This window comes from Adiantum capillus-veneris, chromosome 9, assembly GCF_014529385.1.
Source record: "Adiantum capillus-veneris isolate H3 chromosome 9, ASM1452938v2, whole genome shotgun sequence".
Classification (NCBI taxonomy): Eukaryota; Viridiplantae; Streptophyta; class Polypodiopsida; order Polypodiales; family Pteridaceae; genus Adiantum; species Adiantum capillus-veneris.
The window spans coordinates 105193135-105198698 of record NC_140939.1 but is presented as its reverse complement, the minus strand read 5'-3'; positions in this window follow the sequence as shown (position 1 = coordinate 105198698).

Genomic DNA, 5564 nt, shown 5'->3' with positions numbered 1-5564 from the left:
CTGGTGGATGCCTGACAATGGGCGTTGTCCAAGAAACGTTTGCTGAAAAGCATGAGTGTGGTGGCGTGGTGAACATTGATTGAGTATGCTGCAACAATCTAATTATAAAAAACTCGCCCTCACTTTACAATGGAGATCACGGTAGCCAATGAGATCCAATACACATGAGTGGGCTAGTTTTGATGTGACGCCCTGAAAGTGCAATGCTTTGATTTTTTTTATTTTTTATTTTTTAGCATTGGACATGACTTGAAAACACGTACTATCATGCTCCCGTTGATTTCACGGTTGCTTAATGATGAGAACGTCCCAGTTGTGAGTAACTCAACAGGAAGAAAATGGACATTCTCTCCCAAAATATCTTATTTCAACCCAGCATTTCAATGTCAAAGGTCATCTTGTCTCAGACTGTATGCAGGAGAATCTTTCCAATATATGGTGGAAGATATCGTCTGTCAAGGATGGGCGAGGCCAGGATGGAGAGATGGGCTATGGTACAAACCTCCACCGTTGCGACAACAAATACTCCAGGTTGAAACTGGGAAAGAACGTTCTCAACTTTTCCCAGTCACTCAAGAGTAGACACATTAGTGGCAGATGAAGTTGAGGAGCTTATGGATGTGGGGACGGTTCTCTTGAAAGAAGAGGAACAGGGGCTTGATGGTAGGTTAGAGGTGGGCGGTGCATCTTGTATGCTCAAAGAGGCCGCGATGCAATTAGCTGCAACTACAGCCATCAATCCATCAAGTGTAGCTGTTGTTAATGCATGGGGTACTATTGTGCTTGCCCATGGGAAGTTGAAACTCATATTAAGTGAAAAGCTCAGAGATATGCGTTTAGAGGCAGGATCACCTCGTAAGAAGCTGGATCCTGAAGGCACAATCATCATTGGGAAGATCTTGAGTTTTGATAATGGTTAAAGTAGCCTAAGTCACTTAGCGGGAGTCTGTTGCTGTATATTTGAATGAACCTCCAATAGCTGGTAGTAATGAGGTGACCATTTCTCCTTGTGGAGGTATCGGAACAGTGTCCAGCGGCTCACCTCTATACATGGCACCTGCTTAAACGTAAGGCATGCCATATCTTTCCAACCACAACTTGTGAGTCAGAATAGAGCTTGTCTCCAGCCTGCTCCCAAGTGTTCTATCTCCGATAGAGTTTTCATGAGGTAACGTTCATATTGAGTTGGTGGTCGAGAAGCTACTATTGTATGCAGTAAGGGCACACCAGAGTCGGTGAGGTGGTTAGGCAACGTCAACTCTGCATGGATCAGGGTGGAGGTTGATAGGGGAGGATTTGTGGCAGTCATGTAGAGAGAGAAAGAGAGAGTGTCAGGAAATCTGTTGGAAAAGGGGGCGTTCACTAATATTGGTCGCCATTCTGTGCCGCTTATGCTTCTTATGTTCCTGCCCATTACATGCAAACACAGCTAGTATTTCGAATTCATTGCGTGAGCTCGTGCTGCCGCATGGGACCAGGATTTTGTTCGAGGTTATGGTTGCATGGGTAGGTGAGGGAAATGTGTCTAGCCTGCTACTTCTTCCGCCTTTGCAAAAAGGAGAGTTCACTCGTTGGGGCTAGATTAACTGCAGCCGACTTTGCGTGTCAAAAAGAAGGTGGTATAGTGCGTAGGTGTGAGAGTGGTGGATGTTTGTCGCCAAAGATGCAGTTATTTTTTTGCATGGCCATCAAAAGATGATTCTTGAGGCTATGAGTGAGACAGGGACCATCCGTGGGTGCAGATGAATAGGAGAAATAGGGCCGAGAAGATTGACGGCGAGGGTGTTGGGGTATAAAGCCCAATGTGGTCGCCCAGGTAAGTGGGCGGGCCGCCAGGTATGTCCACATATTCTTTTGTAAAAACCTAATAAGAACTCACTATGCTCTACACATTACAGTAGAGCGAGTTCACCATATCGTCGTGCTCTTCTTCTCGCACTCTCTCTCGCGTCGCACTTCCGCTCGTACTCCTTCAACTGGTATCAGAGCTCAGATCGAGGCTCGGGGCAGCACTGCAGGAGGCTAGAGTCACCAGCTCAGATTGGAGTGAAATTCAACAGGCAAAGACACGGCCCCAAATCTTGTGGGTGTACCCGTAGGGCTCGGTGTGCTCAGAATTTCATTCTGAGGTCATCTCGGTCACCTTTCGGCTTCGACAAAGTTCTGCGCAGGCCATTTTCGACTACGTGGTCTCAGCGGGTGCAGATCCGACTCTTCAAATTTGGGTTTTTCGGCCTACAACTGCAGGTGCTGAGGATATCGACACTCCCAGAGTGTTGATTTGTGGCTGTCTACACATCGAAGGACGGCTCACAGTTCTTGGAGGCGTGTCACATACGGCACGGGCACATCTACACACAGACTGTAGGCGACATCCACTACTTCATCAGGTAGCTTGTGTTTGCTGCTTGATATTCCAGACTTCATTCTAACATTGCAGGTACTTCCACATGGGATGTATTGTCAGAGATGATGTATGTCTGTTGAGGGTTTGCTGGCTGAGAGTCACGCAGCAAACAACCGCCGTAGCGGTTACAACATACAGTGGGAAATTTGTGGATGTATGACTTTTTGGGAAGTCTATGTACTGTCAGATTTACTGCAGCCTTTGTTGAGGGTCGAGTGAGGTTTTATTGAGCTGGGGGATTCTCGAATGTTGAGATCCTTTCGGTGATACAGGTCTTGGAGCGATCCCTCGAGCACCCTTAGATAGGCAGCTAGGATGTATTGACTGTGAGTTAGACAGTTGGGATTGCATCTTTGATTTACTACCGTTGAGGCATTGTCGCAATCTATGCTTACAGGACAGTCAGAGACAGTACAGGTGCAGGACAGGTTTACCCACAGCTTACAGTGTTAGAGAGACAGTGGTTTTTTGAGCTGTTTTTTGGTCTGTTTTTAGTACACCGGAGCCATTTTACAAAGGAGACTCTGCCAAAATTTCTGCAGAATCTGAAGCTTTCTTGGTTCATTTGACAGGTTGATATTGGTTCAGAGGTCAGTTTACAGGGGAAACTCTGCCGAATTTTTCCCAGGAAAGTAAACTACTGTGAAGCGTAGCTATGGCTGGATCACAGCACACTGCTCTTTACAATATCAAGAAGCTGGATGGAACCAATTTCCCATTGTGGAAGAAGCAGATTTGGCACGTGTTGGTACAAAAGAAGCAGATAAAACCTATAAAGCTCAAGGGGATAAAACAAGAAGATATGGACGAAGATGAATGGAGCGAAATGGATGAATTGCACTTTCTACCATTATGCTGACTTTGGCAGAAAACGTTTACTTCAATGTAGCAGACGAGATGTTGGCTTATCAAGCATGGTTAAAGATGAGTGATCTTTATGAGAAGCAGAGTGCAGCTTCACAGGTATACTGGCTTAAGAAGCTTGTTGACTTGAAGATGAAAGAAGGGACACCTATGTCCAATCATCTGAATGAATTCAACACAATCTATAGTCAGTTGTCAGCTCAAGGTGTCAAGTTTGATGAACCTGTTAGAGCTATGTTCCTGTTGGTCACATTGCTAGAAAGTTGGGACACTTTTCGCACAGCTTTGAGTAATTCTGCACCTCCAGATCGTTTGAACATAGCAGGTGTAGAAGGAAGTCTGCTTACTGAAGAAACCAATAGAAAGACAATGGACAAAGGCAAAGGAACAGCCTTAGTTGTCAGGGTAAGGACCAAAGAAAATTACAAAGGTGGAAAGAGGAATCAGTCTCGTAGCAAGTCCCACAGTGGTAAAGGCAAGAGTGACATAGAATGCTACCATTGTGGCAAGAAGGGTCACATGAAAAGAGACTGCAGAGAATGGAAAGCAGAAAAAGGCAAAGAGAAAGCTGAAGACCATGGTGAGAAGAACAAGTCCTCAGTGAAGATTCAAGAAATAAATGTGACAAACACTGTTGCAGAGGATGACAGTCTAGTGTCAGGAGACATCTACTTCTTGAAGAATACAATGGACTCAGCTCTTCTTACAGAATCTGATGGAAATGCACTGAGTGACTGGATTATAGACTCAGGGGCATCACTTCATGTGTCTCCAAACAAGGAGTGGTTTACTTCTTATGTGACCACTAAAGATCATGTTCGGCTAGGCAATGGGCAGACATGTGAGATCTTAGGTGTTGGAGATGTTCAATTGAAGTTTCAGAATGGCTCTTCTTTCACGCTGAAGAATGCGAGACATGTTCCCGCAATTACAAAGAGCTTGATCAGCACAGGTTTACTTGATGATGCTGGCTACGTCACCACTTTTGGACAGAACATGTGGAAGATATCCAAGGGTTCTATGACAGTAGCACATGGAGTAAAGTCTGGAGGACTTTACATTATTTATGTATCAAATGTCTCTAAAAATGTAATCAATGTAACCGAGCAGCCGAACGTTTCTTTGTGGCATAGCCGGTTAGGACATATGTCCAAGAAGGGAATGGAAATCTTGTCTCATTCTGGTTATTTGCCTGGCTTTTCATTTAATGATTTTGAATTCTGTGAACATTGTCTGTATGGTAAGCAAACATAGCATCCACATAAGCATAGAAGCAGTAGAAGAGATACACAGTTGGCACTTGTTCATAGTGATTTGTGTGGACCTATGCCTAACCTATCTCTAGGGGGAGCTTCTTACTTTATGACATTTATAGATGATTACTCGAGGAAAGTATGGGTTTACTTTCTCAAGCACAAGGATGAAGCGTTTAGTGTTTTCAAAACGTTTGTGACACTTGTGGAGAATCAGAGTGGCAAGAAGCTTAAATGCTTACACACTGACAATGGTGGAGAGTATGTTTCAAAGGCCTTTCAGGACTTTTGTGAGTCAAAAGGTATAAAACATGAACTTACTGCTCCTGACAATCCTCCTCAAAATGGTGTTGCTGAGAGGATGAATAGGACCATACAAGAGAAGGTCAAAAGTATGTTGTCTAATGCACAGCTGCCAAATGGGTTTTGGGCTGAAGCTGTATCAACAGTTGTTCTTCTTGTAAATAGATCTCCTAGCAAGGTTTTGCAGAAGGATTCAGTGCCAGAGATGGTATGGTCAGGCAAAATGCCCTCATACAAGCATCTCAGAGTCTTTGGCTGTGAGGCATATACTCACGTTTCAAAGGAATTTAGGAACAAACTTGAGCCAAAGAGTAGAAAGTGCATCTTTCTAGGCTATGGTAATTCTGGTGAGATGGGGTACAGACTTTGGGATCCCGAATCCAGAAAGGTTGTCCGCAGCAATGATGTTCACTTTAATGAATCCAAATATCATTCTAAACCAGAGAGGGTTGAGGAGATTAGAAGAGTTGTCTTCCAAGAAGATGGACCTGCACGTGCAAGACAAAATGTCAGGGCTCAAGAGGAGCAAGGACAGGATAGAGTGGAACCACAGGCTGTGGCTGAGCCTGAGCCACCTATTGAGCGTAGATCTGGACGTGTCACGCGACCTCCTGATAGGTTTGTTCCATCTATGAACTATGTCATGTTGACTGATTGCAATGAGCCTTCATGTTACAAGGAAGCAGTGCAAATGAAGGACTCTAGGAATTGGCAATTGGCCATGCAGTCAGAGATGA